General features: G+C 47.9%; 1 protein-coding gene across 3 annotated transcripts in view; it reads left to right on the plus strand.

Annotated features, from left to right (window-relative positions):
- Positions 1–518: 518 nt before the first annotated feature.
- CYRIB (CYFIP related Rac1 interactor B) overlaps positions 519–21,958 on the plus strand; it is a 66,817-nt gene continuing 45,377 nt past the window's right edge. The window contains exon 1 of one of the 3 annotated variants that reach the window (XM_081918975.1): positions 519–669. The gene's annotated coding sequence lies outside the window, so the exon portion shown is untranslated. Of the gene's footprint in view, positions 670–19,975; positions 20,126–20,537; positions 20,708–21,958 lie in introns of those variants that run through there. The other 2 variants (XM_081918974.1, XM_081918976.1) reach the window with 2 other exon arrangements.

The raw sequence follows: 21,958 nt of genomic DNA on the forward strand, positions 1-21,958 counted from the left end.
GGGATGGCTTCTGTAATCCCGGGACTTTCCCTGGGAAATCGGGGATGCTCGGAGGATATGAGGGGCTGTCAATGGCGACTACTAGCCATGATGTTTTGCCTTCACAGTTGTTGGCTTCTGAAAACCAACTCCTGGAAACAGGGGGGGAGAGGAGGGCTCTTGTGGTCGAATCCTGCTCGAAGGTTTCCCACAGCATGGCCCCTGTGAAGTACGAGATGCCCCTGGCTTGATCCTGCAGGGCTGTCTTTACGCAGATCCTCCCTCCTTTTCCAAACGCGTGGCACAAAGCTAGGAAAAGCTTTGCTCGCCTTCTGGCGACCGTGTGTCCAAAAAGAACCTTTACTCCCAGGTAGATGCTTTCAGGATCGGGGCACGGATCGAGCATCTCGGAGGTAAACAGGGCTCCCTCCTCCTCCTCCTCCTCTCCCCTGACGGGTCCCTTCCTTTTATAGCTATCTTTTTTGTCTCCCGCACGCAGCTTGCCGCCTCCTCTTCCTTGCAAACCTGTAGCAGTGACGTTGAGACTGACCAACCCGGAAGCTCCGTTGCCTTTTTGCAAAAGAGGCTGCAGAAATCTGGTTCCTTCTCCTGGCCGCCACCCGTTGCAATTCGGCGGATCGCTTGGCACCCAGCCACCCTGCTCCCTCGGATCCGCGCGCGGCCGAAACGGTGAGTGTGACCTGGTTATTCACATTATTATTATTTTTTGCATTATCATTTATTTGGCGTTGCATTGCGTGGCATTGATTTGCAACGCCGCCGCGCCTTCCCTTCGCTTCCTCGCCCCTCTCTCCGTCTTTGAAGTCATTCAAACCGGTTTCAGCGCAAAGCGAACGCGGTGGAGCATCACTGTGGGGAAAGGGATCGAGGGATCGGGTGGGGAGCAGCGGAGCGTTGCGGTTTCCAGGCTGCCTCATTTATAAGGGGGAAGCAAAATGGGGAAGGGGGGAGCCACCTTTCCCAATGAATGGGGGGTGACAAAGCGACGCCTCCCTCCCCCTCCTATTGGCAAGGCCTTTCTCAGGCCCCGATCCCCACGCTGATGTGCGGTCGTCGGGGCCCGATCCTCCGCGTGCGGATTCCTCGGCAGGAAGTGTCGCTCAGTGGGTGCTCTTTACTCCCAGGGAAGCCTGCGTGAGGTTGTGGCCACGATCCTTGGCGGTGTGTGTGTGTGTGTGTGTAGGGGGGTGGAAATTGCATGCATGCTGTTGTGCGGCCCGATCCTCTGCCTGGTGACTCCGGGAAGATGCATTTATATTGCTCGGGAAGCGAGCGCAGGGTTGCAGCCTCGCTCCTTGCGGACGTGCGACCCGATCCTCCGCGGTGCGGCTCAGTGGGGGGACTCTTGACACCGTGGGGTGGAACTCCTGACAGCGTAGATCTACTCGGAAGTAAGCCCTGTTGACTTCAGGGGGGCTTACTCCCAGGTAAGTGGGGTTCTGGTTGCATCCTTCCTTGACTTGCAGGGTGCAGAATTCGATCGGTTTGCATTGGCAGCCTTTTTTGATCACCCCCTAGCAGGCGACAGAATAGAGGAAGAGCAAAATATTATGGCTGTTTCTTCTTCTTCTTCCTCTTTTGGTTCTGGTGGAGGCAGGGAGAGGGAAGTTGAGCTCCGTGTTGGAGCATCTGCTTGGCTGCTAGAAGGCCCCTAGGTACAGTCCTTGGCATCTCCAGATGAGGCTCCTATCTGAAACTCTGGAGAGCTGCTGCTGACCCGTGTAGGCAATATTGAGCTGGATGCATCAACAGCTTGCTTAGTATTGTAGGGGGACGATAGCTAAATGGCAAGGCATCTGCACTGTATGTAGAAGGACCAGGGTTCAGTCCAAGGGATCTCCAGGTGAGGCTCCTACCTGAAACTCTGGAGAGCTGCTGCTGACCCGTGTAGGCAATATTGAGCTGGATGCATCAACAGCTTGCTCAGTATTGTAGGGGGATGATAGCTAAATGGCAGGGCATCTGCATGCAGAAGGACCAGGGTTCAATCCAAGGTATCTCCAGGAGGGGAACTCTGACACTCTGGAGAGCCACTGCCAGCCTGTGTAGGCAATACTGGGGTACATGAACCTAGTGATCTGACTCTGAATAAGATAACCCACATAGGCCAGTTTCAAATGTGGCTCGGAAGATGCGAACTGTCCCAGATTTGTAGGAGGATGTAACTGCAGCTGCTCTTTTCGTTCCTTTGTGGTGCATTGGTTAGAGCGTTGGGCTAGGGCGCAGGAGGGCAGGGTTCGAATCCCCACTCAGCCACGAAGCTCGCTGGGTGGCCTTGGGCGACTCACCATCTCTCTGTCAAACCTACCTCACAAGGTTCTTGTGAGGATGGAATTGGAGAGGAGAACTGTGTATGGCACCTTAAGCTCCTCCAAAGATAAAGAGAGTATATAAATGCAACAAATAAGTAAATTATTCAATGCATTCATCATGGGATCTTGATTTTAGAAGACATCTGAAGGCAGTTCTGTACAGTGTAGGGAAATTTTTAATGTTTAATTCTGTTTTTGTATATTCTGGAAACGGCCCAGAGTGGCTAGAGCAACCCAGTCAGATGGGCGGATGATGATGATGATAATAATAATAATAATAATAATAATAATAATAATAATAATAATAGAAAAGGGAAATAATTTATTTGAATTATTACGAGTTTGTATTGAACTGCACTAACTGCTCGTTTAAATATTTGGCATTATGGTTTGATTACATGAATGGAAATGTTTGAGTTCCTAAATGCGAATGGCTTTGTTGTTACACCTTGGTTCTCAAAAGTATCTACATTACTGTCTTATTTATTTTATAGTACAGTGCCTTGATTATTGCTTTCGTTTTATGGATCAATGGCCTCGTTAGATTGTAAAATTCCTGTTAGATTGCTGTTTTAGGGGTTGTTTTTAAAAGTCTGGGACAGACTAATCCATTTTGCATTACTTTCTATGGGAAACGCTTTGGTTTTGGAACAGACTTCCAGAACGGATTAAGTTTGAGAACCAAGGTACCACTGTACAGTCAGCTGATCAGTGTGGAGCTCACTTCTGTCGGGAAAGCGCCATACAAAGATTAGATCAATTCTTTTAATGGGACTTTAGACCCCACAGTTATCCCTACAATTTTTGAATTGCAGAGTTCGAAGGGACCACGAGGGTCATCAAGTCCAACCCCCTGCAGTGCAGGAATCTTTTGCCCAACACGGGGCTCGAACTCACGTCCCGAGACTAAGAATCTCATGCTCTCCTAGTAGCTGGCATTGCTCAGGAACTCCCAAGGAGCCAAAAGTTCAGAGCGCTTTTGAAATCAGCCGTGAAAACTGTTGGGAGCTTGGAAAATGGTACCCAAAAAGAGACAGAGACCGGCTCCTCGATTTCACGCTAACAATCTCTTAACTGCTGTTCGTATGTACAGGGAACAAACAACTTTCCAAAGCACAAAGCAGTTTATGTGTACAGTGGTACCTTGGTTCTCAAACGCCTTGGTACTCAAACGCCTTGGTTCTCAAACACCGAAAACCCGGAAGTAAGTGTTCCGGTTTCCTTTTTTTTTTCCGAAAGCAGAACGCCCACTGCGGTTGTCGGCTATTGTTTCCGGGATGCCTGCACCAATCGGAAGCTGCGCTTTGGTTTTCGAACATTTCGGAAGTCAAACGGACTTCCGGAACGGATTAAGTTTGGAGCTTTTGTTTTTGCTATTTATTTTGCATTTTTGCATTTGAGGGTTTTTTTTTTGGTTCATTTGTTTTTGTGACTGTGTGGAACCCAGTTCAGCTACTGATTGATTGATTTGATTGATTGAGTGACTGTGGAAATGGATCAGAAGCCTCCCATCCAAACAATAACTATCATCAGTGCAAATAAGGAAAAAAAAGTAATTTTAATTTTTATCATCTAGAATACTCTTATTTATTTTACAGTACAGTACATATTGCTTTCATTATATGTATCAGTGGTCTCGTTAGTTAGTAAAATTCATGTTAAATGGCCGTTTTAGTGGTTGTTTTTAAAAGTCTGGAACGGATTAATCTGTTTTGCATTACTTTCTGTGGGAAAGTGCGCCTTGGTTTTGGAACGCTTTGGTTTTGGAACGGACTTCCGGAATGGATTAAGTTTGAGAACCAAGGTACCACTGTACTGGATGCTGTAGGGCTTTCAATGTGTGTGTGTCTAAAGGAGGAAAGGAACCATCACAAATGCTTTTGAATCACACTGTTTTTGTTAGGGTTATGTGCCATGTGGAGCTGCAGCCCCATAGCCGGATCCTAGAAGCCACCCCTATTTTTATTGCAGCTTTGTCCCCTATACCATGCAAAGTGTGCATGAGATTGCGGGCCATTAAGAACAGAAGCTTGGGCCCGTTTTGCATTCATAGGAGACGGAGAGGGGAGGATAATGGGAATAAAGGGAAAGGGTGTTGGCAGTTTGATAGGTGCCCCTCCTGATTTATACGCCCTTGGTTGATCAGCCTTGGGAAACTGGAGAGGATTCCCAGCTGGGAGGGGGAGGACTGGAAAGAGGAGGAGAAATGGCGAAGTAGCTTCAAGAAAAGTCTACAAGGCATCTCGGTGGATGTGAGTCTCTTCCGTCGCTTGCTTTGGGGAGGGATGCCTTGTTCTCTAACTTGAAAAAGCATGTAAACGTAATAGGCTGTATGATGACAACTGCAAAATTATTTACTAGAAACTTGGTCTAAACCACTGAGCCTAGGGCTTGCCAATCAGAAGGTCGGCAGTTTGAATCCCTGCGACGGGGTGAGCTCCCGATGCTCGGTCCCTGCTCCTGCCAACCTAGCAGTTCAAAAGCACGTCAAAGTGCAAGTAGATAAATAGGTCCCGCTCCGGCGGGAAGGTAAACAGCATTTCCGTGCGCTGCTCTGGTTTGCCAGAAGCGGCTTAGTCATGCTGGCCACATGACCCGGAAGCTGTACGCCGGCTCCCTTGGCCAATAAAGCGAGATGAGCGCCACAACCCCAGAGTCTCCCACGACTGGACCTAATGGTCAGGGGTCCCTTTACCTTTTTAAATAGAGAAGTATACTGGCAAAGGAACAGCGAGACTTCCACGAAATGTGGTTGACTCTCCTTCCTTGGAGGTTAAGCAGATTTGGATGGCCATCAGTCATGGATGCTTTTGTGTTTGTGAGGCTCACATGATTGCAATAGTTGAACAGCCTTGGCCAGAAATTCCACAGGCTCTTTGCACTTCCTTCCTGCCGTAAAGACATGATGGGTGTCACTGGAAAACAACAACTGGGGAATGCAAATGGCTTTTCCACCTGCAAGGCAGACAGAACCTGAAAGCTGTTCTGAGATCCACTGAGGATGGCATTTAACTTGAGTTCCGATTTAGAATACAGTGGTACCTCGGGTTAAGTACTTAATTCGTTCCGGAGGTCTGTACTTAACCTGAAACTGTTCTTAACCTGAAGCACCACTTTAGCTAATGGGGCCTCCTGCTGCTGCCGCACTGCCGGAACACGATTTCTGTTCTCATCCTGAAGCAAAGTTCTTAACCTGAGGTACTATTTCTGGGTTAGCGGAGTCTGTAACCTGAAGCATATGTAACCTGAAGCGTATGTAACCCGAGGTACCACTGTACGAACACGCCCAAAACCTAGCAGATGCATTCAGGACTAAAAAGTGCTGAGCACATGGGAGTTAAACCACTGGCGGAGACAGAACGGGCCAGCCACCACCCATCCCCCTAAATAAATATGATTCAGACTGCAGAAAACTATTACAGTACAGAATGTGCCCACAGTAGCATGGCTCCAGGGTGACTCAGGGAAGTGATGGAGCCTTGGGATGGGCACTGGAAAGGAGATCTGGTTGAGACCTTGCCTTGGGACGATGGAAAGTGAGCTGCTTTGCCTTGAAACACTTTGGGTGTGACCCACTTCAGCTGGGATCTGATGCCTAACTCTTGGAAAAACTGAAGTTTCTTTAGCATTGGGGATCCCGCCCCCGGTTGTCAGAAATGGGCAAAAATGGGGTGAAATTAGCCACCCCTTCTGGGAAGCCTGCCAAATGTCAGACAAGTAGGTTCAGGGGCTTCTGTGCTTGGTGCCTGTAAAACTTGCTTCTTCTTCTTCCTTGTTGTTGTTTAGTTGTTTAGTCGTGTCTGACTCTTTGTGACCACAGGGACCAGAGCACGCCAGGCACTCCTGTCTTCCACTGCCTCCCACTTTGGTCAAACTCATGCTGGTAGCTTCGAGAACACTGTCCAACCATCCCGTCCTCTGTTGTCCCCTTCTCCTTGTGCCCTCCATCTTTCCCAACATCTTTCCCTTTTCCAGGAAGTCTTCTCTTCTCATGAGGTGGCCAAAGTCTTGGAGCCTCAGCTTCAGGATCTGTCCTTCCAGTGAGCACTCAGGCCTGATTTCCTTCAGAATGGATAGGCTTGATCTTCTTGCAGTCCATGGGACTCTCAAGAGTCTCCTCCAGCACCATAATTCAAAAGCATCAGTTCTTCAGCAATCAGCCTTCTTTATGGTTCAGCTCTCACCTCCATACATCACTACTGGGAAACTTTTCTCATTTCTTTGCAGAAGTGGATGAAATTTGCAGGCAACCACTTTTGCCTTTCCGTTGATAGTCAATAGGGCCAAATGAAGAGTTAAGATTTCCTGGGGTGAGATGAGGCTTTGGGTCTGAGTTGAAGCAGGATGAGCCTAATGGGATGAACTGAGATCTGTGCTGCATTTTAATTTTGATGTGACAGTTTATAGCCAAGTCACTAGTCCTCATCCTCCCTTCACGTCCAGTGTGATATGAGAATAACAGTGTGGTCCAGTTTGAAGGGAACATCAAATAATGTGGGGGGGGCATCCAAATGTGCTCATCCATTTGCACAACAGGACTTTCCCCTTTTCCCATCCCCTTGCATGCCTCCACTCCTGAGCAGATTTGGGAAACTGCAGGAAGTGAGGGGAAATCCTAGTCTTGCAATATTGGGTTTTCATGCAAACTTTAGAAAGTGCTTTTCAAATTTAAAAGCCCCATAGAAACCAGGAGCGCTAGCTAACAGTTGTTCCTCTTTTTATAGGTGGAAGCCCGAAAATAATTATGTAGCTGCCCAGGGGATTTTAATCTAAATCTGCCGGGTCTCCCATAATAGCTGGTTATGTGCTACACTATTCATGATACGCAACACCCCAGGTTATATCAGCTACTAAACTTCGTTAAGCTGTGTGGAGTTGTTTCACAGTGGCTGTGGGGTTGCAGCCCAAACACTGATCCCCCTCTCTCTTTTTAATGTGTTTCTGGTTGTAATTATCCATGTGTTAGCATCCACCACATGCTAGGCTACTTATCGTAGGTTGAGCTGGTTAGATTTCATTTGGACAAAAGCGGATTATCGCCTTATGTCACAGCAGATGCTGGGCTCCAAGACTTTCCAGTCTTCCCTGTTTGCATTTCCAGATTCCTACATCTGTTGCCGAGATCCAACAGCCTCGGTTCTCTGTTAAACATGGGTCAGGCTGGCCTGCAAGTGGACATGGACTTGGGCTTTAGAGCAGGGTTAGAAATTCAGATATATAAGCTAATTGCCAAAGGAACACCCTAACCCTCATGGAATCCTAGAGTTGGAAGGGACCCAAGGGCCATCTAGTCCAGTGTTTCCCAACCTTGGGTCTCCAGCTGTTTTTGGACTACAACTCCCATCATCCCTAACTAGCAAGACCAGTGGTCAGGGATGATGGGAATTGTAGTCCAAAAGCAGCTGGAGACCCAACATTGGGAAACACTGATCTAGTCTAACCCCCTGCAATACAACCTGCGTTGCAGTCGCCACAATGGGAATACATTCATACCTCGGGTTAAAGTCACTTCAGGTTGAGTGTTTTCAGGTTGCGCTCCGCGGCCACTCGGAAGTAACGGAACAGGTTACTTCTGGGTTTCGCCGCTTGCGCAGACGCTCAGAATGATGTCACACGCAGAAGTGGCAAATCGCGATGTGGGAACCATGTGTGAAAATAGTAAAGATCTAAGGATTCCCAGGTATTCATCTTCCACAACTTTGATGCTCGCCCTTTTTGCTAACCTGTCTTTAGGTTCCCATGTTGCTGCATCAAAATAGTCTCCCCATCAGACTGAAACTCTTGAGAACCCTCTCATGGCTTTTGCACCAACCATTTTCAAGGTGAAACAAAATAAAAAAATTCCTTCCAGTAGCACCTTAAAGACCAACTAAGTTAGTTCTTGGTATGAGCTTTCGTGTGTATGCACACTTTTTCAGACACTTCTTTTCAAGGTGGTCAACACCATTGCAATAAGTTCCCTTTGTGGTGTGGTGTGTAGCATAGCAAGAATTCAGCTTCATTTCCCTTCTCTTGGGTGTAGTTTTCTGACGGTTGCGTCATAAAACCAGAAGTGGAATATTGACAGTTTGGACACCAGTTATTCCTTCCTCTCGGGGCTTTCCACTTTCTCCTTACAACAGCCCTGTGGTGTAGGGCAGTGTTAAAAATTACCCACGTGCTAGGCATATTTTGCAACTGGCACAGGTCCATCAGATGTCAAGGAAATAAACAACTATCTGACTTTTAGAAGACACCTGGAGGCATGTCTAGGGAAGTTTTTAAATGTTTGATGTTTTATTGTGTTTTTCTTATTCTGTTGGGAGCTGCCCAGAGTGGCTGGGGAAACCCAGCCAGATGGGCGGGGTATAGATGATGATGATGATAATAATAATAATAATAATAATAATAATAATAATAATAATAATGGCTACATGAGATCTCTGGATGCCAGACTGGCAACTGGGGAAAGCAAAATGTCCCTTAGAGAAGGATCTGCAATATTTTCCTTGAAGCTTGAATTTGTTTTATTCTGGATGCTTTTATCTGATGTTTTAATGTGTTGCCAACCGCTTTGAGGGTTGTTCTTTAAAATATAAATCGGCACAGAAATGAAATTAATAATAATGACAACCGCAGCAAGCTTCAGTGAGGAACAAATGGCACCTAGGCATTCCATTGTGGCGACAATAAACTAGGTATAAAGTGCCATTTGGCGATTATATTATATCAATCAAGATCCTTTATTAGGCATAGCAAACCACACATTATCAAACAGACACCGTATACAAACTGTGCAAAATACGAACTCAACATAACAAGGTTTGTCCCAGTCATATCTTTGACTCCAGAGAAAATCAATTTGGATTATATTATGGTATATATCTGAGTTTCTAACACTGGACTGTAAGGTCAGCCGGTGAGTTTCACGGCCAAGTGAGCTAGGTTAAGAGCTTTGAGAATTTAAAGGAGAAAAGTCTAGGGACACATATATATTGACTCATTCTGACCATTCATAACGTAAGAATATTTTTCACAACGGTGAGCAAGGCAGCCGGGTGGGGAAAGTGAATACAAGTGACAACAATTAACTTTAACGTCGTTCACCACTCATGCTCAGGCTGCTCAGAAAAAGCATTTTGGTTCCTGAAATTCATTCTGATTGTGCTAATGAAGTAGAATGGATAGAATTCCACACGGGGCATTAGTGTGCGGAAAGAGTCCAGATCCGACCTGGGAGAAGAGTTGGTGGAAGAAGATTGGAAGAAATTTAAAGACCATCTGCAAAAACACTTTAAAATTAATGAATGTTAAAATGATGTTGGATTGAAAATAAGTGGTATTAGCAACAAAGTTAATAAGAATATGCAAAAATGAATTGATAATGGAGGAAAATATAGAGTTGTAATATGTTAAGATAAAGAGTTAAGATAAATGAAAGAGGGCAAGGATTTGCTGAATGGATTATATAAATCGGGAATACAAAAAGGGGAGGTGTGAGGAGGTCAAGGAAACAAGCTAATGAGTTTAAAGCTATAAAAAATGGATTTGTTTTTAACTTCTTTTTTCTACTTTTTCGTTTTCTGTATTTTGTATTTTTATTTTTTATGCATTTTTGTATTTATGACTTTGTAAAATCTTAATAATTTTTTTTTTTTAAAAAGGAAAGAGTCCAGATCCAAGGATCCCCAAGTATGCACCTCCAGATGGAGCCCATGTCAGGCTCCATCATGGCATCTTCACCTGGCTTCAAGATGCCCACAGGGTAAGGGTAAAGGGACCCCTGACCATTAGGTCCAGTCATGGCCGACTCTGGGGTTGCGGTGCTCATCTCGCTTTATTGGCCGAGGGAGCCGGCGTACAGCTTCCAGGTCATGTGGCAAGCATGGCGAACCAGAGCAGCGCATGGAAACGTTGTTTACCTTCCCGCCGGAGCGGAACCTAATTATCTACTTGTACTTTGACGTTCTTTCGAACTGCTAGGTTGGCAAGAGCTGGGACCGAGCAACGGGAGCTCACCCCGTCACGGGGATTTGAACCACTGACCTTCTGACTGGCAAGCCCTAGGCTCTGTGGTTTAACCCACAGTGCCACCCGCGTCCCTGCAAGTGGTCCATAGGCAGGTGCAAAGTGCGGCTGGCTAATTTCAAACACTGCCTAGGAGGCAATGGAAGCTGCGCTGGTGCCTGCGGATAGCGGGTGTTGGCAACCCCTGTGCTAAAGGAGCAGGAGCCATTGGGGAACAGGCGAGCCCAAGTTCTGAGTTTCTGACGCAACAGGTGCAATGTTCATGCAGTTAGGTACTTGCACGAATGTAAACCAAGTAAATATAGCAGCAGCAGCTGTTGCTGCTATTTGCCTTGCATTTTCCCACCCCATGCAAATAGCTGCAGGAGGGGGGCCACCTAGATCAAGACTCTGGCAGCACTGGCAGAGGAAGAGGAGTGCGGGAGCGCCCCGCCCCTGGCAGCGCAATCCTGGCAGGGTGCCATTGCGGCTGGCCCCCCACCTGCACTGGGCGCCCTGCCCCCAGGACGCATGCCAGTCCCGCCCCTGCCTGCTCTCCACGCCCCCCCCATTGCCGGAGCATGAAACTTCACCACTGCCTGGCACATCTGAAGTAAAAATAATAACAGTGGGCAACTATTTTTTACTTTTTGAATGTTGTCTAGATTTCTACAGATTTAGGGTATTTTTGCACTGCTGAATCAGGAAATGGCATCCGTTTCTCTCCATCAGGTCAGGTTTACTGTAAACTGAATGGTGGGCATTGATGAAGGTAAGTACACGTAAATTGTATGTTGCTTCACCATTTTTCAAACTTCAGGGCTTGAACTTCCGTTTCTTGGAACTCCTGGAATGCTCAGCGGCAGGGAGGTCTCTCTTCAGAGTCCAACAGTAGTCAGCCATCATGACTGCGTTCCAGCGACCCTGATACCTGGTCTCCATCTCTTTCATGTCCTGATGGAATCTCTCCCCCTGCTCGTCACTCATTGAACCCAGGTTCTCAGGAAACCGGGCCGTATGTGAAAATAGGTAGTGCATCTTGACGTTGCAGCCCAGGTTTCTGAAAGTAGTCAGCATGTTGTTGACAAGTTCTGCGTAGTTTCTGGCCTTATTGTTGCCAAGGAAGTTATTCACTACCAGAACAAATGCCTTCCACGCTTCCAGTTCCACTTCGTTCATTGAGTTTCTGAACTCTGGATCTCTGATGAGCTGACGGATCTGAGGACCGTCAAAGATGCCAGCTTTCAACTTCTCCATGGTCAATCCTGGAAAAGCCTGGCACAAGTAAGTGAAGCAGTCACCATCCTTGTCCAGAGCCTTGGTGAACTGCTTCATTAAGCCGAGCTTGATGTGCAGCGGTGGGAAGAGTATTCTGTCTCTGTCCCCAGAGCGTCGTTGATGATGTTCTTTTCTTTGCAAGGCACCAATTCCTCCCGCACAGGCCAGTCCTTCTTCGTGTAATGCTGAGCACGGTCCCTACTATCCCACATGCACAGAAAACATGGGTACTTGGTGAAGCCAGACTGTTGTCCCAACAAAAAGTTCACCATCTTCAGGTCAACACAAATAAACCACTTATGCTGATCATAACCAATTTTCTCCAGCACATGCTTCACCGCTTCATAGTTCTCCTTCAGTGTAGTCGAGTGAGCCAGGGGTATAGAGGCAAACTGGTTGCCGTTGTGTAGCAGAACACATTTCAGTGATCGCTTGCTGCTGTCAATGAACAGTCTCCAATCTTTGGGTTCGTACTGTGGCACTCCAAGCTTGAGCAGAAGCTGCGCAATATCTGCACAGTACACCAAGTCCTTCTCTTCTGAGAAAAAACGGAGGTACTCTTGATGCCTGTTGCGGAAGAAGCTGATACGAGCACTGTCAGAGAGGAGGTTTTTCCCCTTCAATCTGGGTGCCAGTTCGGCAGAGTCCTTTGACAAGCTGAGGTTGCGAACTAGATCATTCAACTCCTTTTGGGAAAATGGATGTGGAGCATCATCTTCAAGAACCACTTCTTCTTCTTCATGTCCTTCAACACTGGAGGCATCTTCGTCACTAATGTCAAGAAGTTCTCCGAAGATAGGCACCGGTATTTCATCACAGTGAGCTACAGGATGACGTGCTGATTGAAGATCAGGATACTTGAGGCTGCTCCGGTTCTTTCTGTTGATCCCAGCCGCACCAATTTATGGAAGATTTTGAGGTTTTATGACTTCGAACTGATCCCTTTTTGACATAATCACCCAGAACTATCGGACCTGAATACTTCTTGTCATTAAAATAATCATTTCCAATCAAAACAATTGTTCGACATGGCATTTTACCCCCACCAACTTCTTCTAAAATGCTCCACACAAGCGTACATGTGAACAAAAACGTAAAAAAAAACATGTGGCCATAGCTCAAAAACTTGACCTGATTGAGCAAAACCAATGTGATTTTTGGATTCAGCGCATCAGATTCGTCCTAAATCAACTGAAAAAACGCAGACAACAAATTTGTTGTTGACCAGTGTAATAATAATAATAATAATTTATTATTTATACCCTGCCCATTTGGCTGGGTTTCCCCAGCCACTCTGGGCGGCTTCCAACAAAACACTAAAATACAATAACCTCTTAAACATTAAAAGCTTCCCTAAAGAGGGCTGCCTTCAGATGTCTTCTAAAAGTCTGGTAGTTATTTTTCTCTTTGACATCTGGTGGGAGGGCGTTCCACAGGGCGGGTGCCACCACCGAGAAGGCCCTCTGCCTGGTTCCCTGTAACTTGGCTTCTCGCAATGAGGGAACTGCCAGAAGGCCCTTGGCGCTGGACCTCAGTGTCCAGGCGGAACGAGGGAGGTGGAGATGATCCTTCAGGTATACTGGACCGAGGCCGTTTAGGGCTTTAAAGGTCAGCACCAACACTTTGAATTGTGCTCGGAAACGTACTGGGAGCCAGTGTAGGTCTTTCAAGACCAGTGTTATATGGTCTCGGCGGCCGCTCCCAGGCACCAGTCTGGGTGAAAGCCTACCCTTCTACGTAGAGCTTCTTATCTGGATTTGCAGTGTGTGTGCCACTGCTGCTATTTTCTTAAAAAGGAATACAGCCATTAGCATTTGCATGAGTAATGTTGCTTCTCTGGGTAGGAGTAAAGGGCAGGAACCTGTGGGCTGCAGATTGTACCAGGCTTGGGCTTTTGGTAGACCTGCCATTCTTTTAAGGTCTGAACCTGTCAGGCATTGGGTGCCCTGGAAATATTCAGGGCTCCTCCAGTCAATCGGAGATGGCGATCCATTTTGCTTGCCATCAAGGCAATAGATCAGCATGTTGCTCTTGAGCCAAGTGAAGCTAAAAGAGGGTTATTCATGCAGAAATGAAAGCCCAGAGCATCCAAATGGCAGCAATACATTAACATTGGCAGAAACAGAAGCCACTGGGGGGCAGGGAAAGCGAAAATAAAACCCTGATTGCTTCGTGTGGGAGGTGAAGAGGGGAGGTCGCAGTCTGGATGGCGAGAACTTGCGGGTGACACATTCCCCCAGCCTAGTCCTGAAGGATTGTGCTTTGCTTATCCTTCCTCACAGGGTTGTTGATGGAGGGGCTTCGTGAAGGAGGGATGGGGCACCTGTGTGATTAATTCCACAAACTTGCTTTTTCCTTCAAACCTTTTGCCTGCCGTTATTTACAGAGAAGACCCCTTTTTCCTGAATGCACAGGAAGCCGTCGCCTGCGGAGTCAGGTCTTTAATAATAATAATAATAATAATAATAATAATAATTTATACCCCGCCCTCTCCAGCCAGAGCCAGGCTCAGGGCGACTATCACTAGTAAAATTACAGTAAAAACATAATAGGGGGAAAACAACAACCACAATTTAAAATACAGGTTAAAATGCAATTTAAAATGCAGCCTCATTTTAAAAGTAGCCCATAGATCAAAACCATAAGGGGAGGGAAACATAAAGGTCAGACTGAGTCCAAACCAAAGGCCAGGCGGAACAGCTCTGTCTTCCAGGCCCTGTGGAAAGATATCAAGTCCTGCAGGGCCCTAGTCTCTTGTGACAGAGCGTTCCACCAAGTCGGGGCCAGTACCGAAAAGGCCCTGGCCCTAGTTGAGACCAATCTAACCACCTTGCAACTTGGGACCTCCAAAATTTTGTCATTTGTGGACCTTAAGGTCCTCTGTGGGGCATACCAGGAGAGGCGGTCCCGTAGGTACGTGGGTCCTAGGCCGCATAGGGCTTTAAAGGTCAAAACCAGCAGCTTGAACCTGACCCTGTACTCCACCAGGAGCCAGTGCAGTTGGTAAAGCACTGGATGAATGTGATCCCACAGCAAGGAGCCTGTAAGGAGCCTCGCCACGGCATTCTGCACCCGCTGGAGTTTCTGGATCAGCTTCAAGGGCAGCCCCGCGTAGAGCGAGTTACAATAATCAAGCCTGGAGGTGACTGTCGTATGGATCACTGTGGCCAGATCAGGGCGAGAAAGGTAAGGGACCAACTGCTTAATACGGCGGAGATGGAAAAATGCCCCCTTTGCTGTGGCTGCAACCTGTGCCTCCATGAGCCCATGGAGCCTAGTAATGTCCACACGGACCGGTACTGACTCTCCGGGGTTTTGGGCAAGGGTGCCAAGAGATGCCCAGGGATGGAACTAGGGACCTTCCCTTTAGCATGCAACACATGTGCTCTGCTGCTGAACTTGCAACCCTTCCCCGAAGCACAGCTTACACCGAAGGAGGAGGAAACGCCGACAGGAAAGTAGTAGTGCAGACAAAACAACTCTGCCCAAGGTCAAAATGAGCTCACATCTAGCTGGGTATCTCTCGGGTTTTTCATGATAACTGCCAAAGAACTGAGAACAGCAAAGGGGTCCAGTGCTGAAATCAGATTTACTCCAAAGGGCCCTTCAATGTAACTCTTTCCTCCTGTGGTTTCCAGAAGCAAACTGCCTTGTGGGAGAAGAAAAGGCTAACTCTACACAAATTTGGAGTGGAGACGGTTGGATGGCGCCTTGCACGTCTCCTTCCTGCAACGCCTGCAGCCGAGCTGGCGTCAAACGTCTTGCTCTGCTTTCCTTTGGACCACATCGGCGAGGCTGGGAGGGGGTCTTGTTGTCTGGGCAGCCCAGGACCTCCAGGCACACTGCCCAAGCTTGCGCCCCAGAGGCTTGCTGACTTCACCCCAGGAGGCATACTCCATTGTCTCTCGAGACTGATGGATGCCAACAAGTGGTAGCAGAATTGGAACATATCCATCGGGTTTCGTAGCCATTCATAGCCTGGTCCTCCCTGAATCTGCCCAGTCCTCTTTTAAAGCCGTCCAAGGTGGTGCCGCCTCATCTTGTGGGATTAAATCCCATAGATTTATTTGGAAGTGCTTCCTTTTCTCTGGCTTGAATCTCCTACTACAGTCACAAAAGGTAAAGGGACCCCTGACCATTAGGTCCAGTCATGACCGACTTTGGGGTTGCAGCGATCATCTCGCTTCACAGTCCAAGGGAGCCAGCATAACTAAGCCGCTTCTGGCGAACCAGAGCAGCACACGGAAACGCTGTTTACCTTCCTGCTGGAGTGGTACCTTTTGATCTACTTGCACTTTGACGTGCTTTCGAACTGCTAGGTTGGCAGGAGCTGGGACCGAGCAACGGGAGATCACCCCGCCACGGGGATTCGAACCGCCGACCTTCTGATCGGCAAGTCCTAGGTTCTGTGGTTTAACCCACAGCGCCACCCATGTCCTTATACTGCAGTCATACCTCGGGTTAAATATGCTTCGGGATGAATATTTTCGGGTTGCGCTCCGTGGCAACCCGGAAATAACGGAGCGCGTTACTTCCAGGTTTCGCTGCTTGCGCATGCGCAGATGGTCAAAATGACATCACACACATTCACAGAAGCGACGACCTGCACAGACACGGGTAGCATTCGCTTCAGGATGTGAACGGGGCTGCAGAACGGATCCCGTTCGCATCCAGAGGTAGCACTGTATTCTTCTTCATTGGATAACCTTGGGTTGTACTATTATCTGAGACAGAAAAATGTCCATCTTACCATTTTTAAAAAGACAAACCCAACAAACAAGAAAGTCACCCAAACTTTCCTTTTAAGGGACTTGATCCAGCCTTGATCGTTTTGGTTGCCCACTTTTGAGATATATACTACAACTCTCGTCGTCCCAGACCATTGGGCATGCTGACTGGGGCGGAGGCTGATGAGAGTTGGAGCCCAATGACACCTGGAGGGCCACAGGCCACCCACACCTGGTTTAGAAATGTCAAGCTCCTCGGATTGTGCCATGTCGCTGGTAAGCTGCACAGTCTCGTTTCCGGACGCCGTTGGATGGGTTTCACCATCGTGAGCTAGTTGTAGCTTCTGCAAACTGGCTGTAAATGGAGAGTAAGGGCTGAGGGGACCAAGGCTTGGCCTCGAGGGCATCTTGCAAGTTCATGGCTGGGGTGAAATTTGAACGGGGGTGGAGAGGGATTCCATGCCCCTGCAGTTAGCATCTCTGCTGCACCAGCTCTCTCATTAAGTGCAGAAAAGCTCCAGAAGGCAGCCCAAGCCCCGATGGGACTACTTTCCTAATGCCAAGTATGTCGGAGACAAGAGCGAACTTACAGAGATCAAAGAGACTGACTAATCAAACCTTGGAGGTATCAAAAAATAAAATGAAACGAAATAATGCCGAGCCTGTCAGCTGCTTCTGCATAGTAGGTTTCCTTCCTTCCTTTCTAGAACAGGTTGCGTTTCCTCACTTTTAAGTTCTTACAGTCATAAAGCTCAATTTCCCTCTCTGTCTCCTCTTTTATAACAGCCAGTAATGTTTATAACAACCAACAAGTTTCCCCTGTTCCCTTTTACTTATGCATTGGGGACGATGAGAGGGTCCCATTAACCACTGTCCAGGCACAACAATATGCCAGATTTGCAGTTGCTCTGTAATAATAATATAATAATAATTTATTATTTATACCCCGCCCATCTGGCTGAGTTTCCCCCAGCCACTCTGGGCGGCTCCCAACCGAGTGTTAAAAACAATACAGCATTAAATATTAAAAACTTCCCTAAACAGGGCTGCTTTCAGATGTCTTTTAAAGATAAGATAGCTGCTTATTTCCTTCACATCTGAAGGGTGGGCGGGCGCCACTACCAAGAAGGCCCTCTGTCTGGTTCCCTGTAACCTCACTTCTCGCAATGAGGGAACCGCCAGAAGGCCCTCGGTGCTGGATCTCAGTGTCTGGGCTGGACGATGAGGGTGGAGATGCTCCTTCAGGTATATAGGATCAAGGCCGTTTAGGGCTTTATAGGCCAGCACCAACACTTTGAATTGTGTTCGGAAACGTACTGGGAGCCAATGCAGATCTCTCAGGACCAGTGTTACGTGGTTCCGGCGGCTCTGTAGAAAATATGGATCAGCCTCCCATATACTCACACATAATATCTCCTTATGCTGTGTTTATTTTTGCGGTGCTCCTGCTTGCTGTTCCTTAAGCCAGTGGTATGAAGCCTATGGCCCTCCAGATATTATTGGACTACAGCTCTCATCATGCCTGGTTGTTTGACATGGTGATGGGGCTGATGGGAATTGGAATCTAACATTTGGAGGGTCGCTAGGTCCCTGCCTGTGCCTTTTAACTGCTTTTCAGTTGGAGGGTGGGTTACAGGGATGCATTGCAATTGGTGCCTGGGCCTTCTCTCTCTCTCTCTGACCCTGTTTCCAAGTACCGTTGGTGAAATCAGGTCGGAAATATCAAATATGCAGTTTGAGCCGGGGGCATCTTTCTGATTGAAAATTGTAGAACTACAGTGGTGCCCCGCAAGACGAACGCCTCGCAAGACGAAAAACCCGCTAGACGAAAGGGTTTTCCGTTTTGGAGGCGCTTCGTAAAACGAATTGCCCTATGGGGTTGCTTCGCAAGACGAAAAAAATCTTGCATCCCCCTGCGGGTTTTTTTTGCTTTTTTCTTCCTTTTTTAAAGCCACTAAGCCGCTTATCAGCTGTTCTGCTGATAAGCCGCTTAACAGCTGATCGCTGGAAGCCGCTTGACAGCTGTAGCGCTAATCCGCTAAGCTGTCAATGGGCTTGCTTCGCAAGACGAAAAAACCGCTATACGAAGAGCCTCACGGAACGGATTAATTTCTCTTGCGAGGCACCACTGTACAAGCTTTCTTGGTGCTGCACCCAGAGAAATCTCCCCGTCTGAAGATAATGAGGTTGCTGGGTCAGTGAAACTATTATCGCCTGCCACTGGTGCGATATTGCACCAGCCATTTGGGATTTGCAAGTTATTAACTGCAGGAGATACAAACCTAGAAAGCATCTTAAAAAGCAGAGACGTCACCTTGCCAACAAAGGTCCGTATAGTTAAAGGCATGGCTTTCCCAGTAGTGATGTATGGAAGTGAGAGCTGGACCATAAAGAAGGCTGATCGCCGAAGAATTGATGCTTTTGAATTATGGTGCTGGAGGAGACTCTTGAGAGTCCCATGGACTGCAAGAAGATCAAACCTATCCATTCTGAAGGAGATCAGCCCTGAGTGCTCACTGGAAGGACAGATCCTGAAGCTGAGGCTCCAATACTTTGGCCACCTCATGAGAAGGAAAAGACCCTGATGTTGGGAAAGATGGAGGGCACAAGGAGAAGGGAACGACAGAGGACAAGATGGATGGACAGTGTTCTTGAAGCTACCAGCATGAGTTTGACCAAACTGCGGGAGGCAGTGGAAGACAGGAGTGCCTGGCGTGCTGTGGTCCATGGGGTCACGGAGAGTTGGACATGACTAAACAAACTGCAGGAGCTGCTTGAGATGCCAGCGGTGGGTTGCCAGAGCTCCTGTACCTCCGTGCCAGAGCTCCTGTACCGTTATCAGTAGCAGGGCAGGTGGAAATGGAACAGGTGAAGCAAAGCTCAGCCTGGCGTTGAAGACATCACCTGTTTGATTTTCCGCCAAGCTCACCTGTCAAAGAAACGGCCTTGGTCCAGTTTACCTGGCATGCAAATATCCTCAGAGAGTGAAGTTTTTTTGTTTGGTTTTTCCATCTTTTCCAAAACTAAACCAATCATCGCTAGCACTTCCCCTTGGAACATGCAATGAATGAGGCTCGTGGCTGGAAGATGCCGGCAACCCAGGAGACTGCGCCAGCTTTTGCCATGTGCTCTCTGCACAGGCACAGGAACACACGTGTGCGCTCTCCAAACCGTTTGGGAAGAGGGAAATTTGAAGCTATAAATGCAAGATATAGATACAAAGATTTACCCAAACGCACAGTTTTAATTCTATTAATGTTTCAATGGATTTTTTAAAATAATTTTTTTTGAAAAAAATTAACTGTTCTTTAGGCAGTGCATAATATGAAATAATATTAATTTTAACCATATCGTTCAAATCCTCTCCGTTTTAATCAGGTGTTGCACGGTGTGTGTGGAAAGCCCCACGCGATTCCTTCCCGAAATCATCCCGAGATTTAACCGCTTTTAAGAGAAAACGGGTTAGAGGGACTAATCCCGCCCGCCCGCCCGAGCCGAGAAACATAAAGATCACCTGCGGGCGCGTTTCTTTTTTATGTTTTAGGTTGCCGCGCCGAGCGAGCATGCGCAGTAGCGTCGGCCGCCGCCGGCGACCCGTTGCCGCCGCCGCCTCCACAGCGAGCCCGCCCTGCCTAGCCCGGTACATCCGGGTCACTGCGCGGAGTGGGCGGGGGGGGGCCGCGCGCACGCGCGTGACGCACGCCCGGCGGCGGTTGTCGTCTCCTCAGCCGCCTCCTCAGCCTGGTCCCTGCGGGCGCTGCTGCTACCGCCGCCGCCCCATATCGGTCCCTCCCCTCAGCTTCGGGGGAGGGGGGCAGCGCGGTGAGTATTATCCGTTAAACGTGGGGAGGGGGGAGGGAGGGGGGAACCCTTCCCTCACAACCGCCCCCCCCCCGCCGCGCGCGCAACCAACCGCCACCCCCCTCAGTGTGTGAGCTGCGCTCGCTCCTGATTGGCTCGCTTCTCAGGGAACGCTGCGTCCCGCCCCCTCGGCACATGGGCTGGCCCCGCCCACCTTCCCTCCCTGCGCCGATCGCGCGCCTCTTCCTCTGTCTCCATGGAAACCGCCTCCTCGCCCCTCTCCCGCCCTCTCGCTTTCCACGTGGGTCTGTTTCGGATTCCCCCCGCCTCGTGGCTCCGCTCCTTTTCCTCCCCCCCTTCCAATCCCTGATTTTCTCCTACGAGCTTTCTGCGTTACTACATCCCTTGGCGGGCGGGGGGGCATTTCTCAAGCGTACTTGTTCATAGGTTTCCTTTCTAATGGAGGATACTGGAATAAGTTAGTAGAACCTCTGCAGAAGAAAGAGAGTCTTGGAAGCCCAGCCTTCTCCCCCCCCCCCCCCATGGCTTTTTAAAAATGATGGTTACCTGGGTTTGTGTCAGAGGATCTGAAAGATAAAGGAGGCAAGTGCATAACTGGAATGTGACATCCAATGCTCTTTTAAAATGTGGGGGTTTTTTGGGGGGGGTGTTATTGGATTGTTTTCATTTTCCTTTTGATTATGTATTTAGTGTTTCTATATCATGAGTTCCACCTGTGAACCTGAGACCTGCAGGTATTGGGCGGTATACAAATCTATAATAATAATAATGATGATGATGATGTAATGATAAGAACAGCCTGCCCATTCCCTAACTTTGGACAGAACCCTTCCTCCAAGTCTTCTTATATTCTTATTCTTCTTATATCTATTTGGGATAACTACATAGGACCCCCCCTCTCATTTTCCTAAGGTCCCTATACACTTCCTCCTTCTCCATATCATTTCTCCTTCTCTTCTCCTGTTACTATTAGGATGTAACCCCTTATCAGTTTACTAGCAAACAAGTCCCATTGAATAAATTGGAGATTACTTCAAAGTAGACATGCTTTGACTGCCTGCTCCCTCCCTCCAGGTAGATCTGATCCCATTTGCCCTCTGCATTCTCCCGATTTTCCAATGCAAAACAATTTCTTATCTCCCTCTTCAACCCCCCCCCCACACTCCTTTGCATAGATTAAGGCGATAGTATGTACTTTTCCCTCCCAAAATTCAAGTTGTTTCTCCTTCTTTCCCTGTCTCTTGTAGTTGTGTGGCCTGTCTGTACTTCATTTGATTCCCTTCCCTTCCTCCGATAACTGTAGGTGGATCTGACTTTCAACCCCTCTCCTGCTTCTACCCTGCCACACCTGTCATGAAGATAAGTCAGCCAGAAATGATAAAGCATTTTGCATACTGGAATGTGTTGTTAGAAATCAATGGTCCCAATACATCTGTCTTCACCCCAGTACTTTAACCCCAGTTTAATGCCAGCAGCTGGCTGTTCAGTGTTGTTAAGAATCTAGGACTCTGAAATGCCTCACCTTGTGCCCTCTATTAATTGCCACATGATTTTATGACTACTAGCTTAGAAGGCTATTAAAGAAGAAGATTAGATAGCTTTACCAGCAGCTATTAGGGGTTGTATAATTCTGTCAGAGGATGAGTGCAAACAGGGAGCGGCTCTTTCCACATCCTTGGGAGAGGCAGCTGGCTAGTATTATTGAGAGTGGTAGACTTGGTAGACTGCTTGTCTGATCCAGAAAGGATATTCCTATGCTCTTACATAGGCACTGCCTGTATAATAAAAGTAATGCACTAATTATATTGTAAAGAGAGCTCAGAAAAACCTGGG

Source organism: Podarcis melisellensis (assembly GCF_964234715.1).
Source record: "Podarcis melisellensis genome assembly, chromosome: 7".
Lineage (NCBI taxonomy): Eukaryota > Metazoa > Chordata > Lepidosauria > Squamata > Lacertidae > Podarcis > Podarcis melisellensis.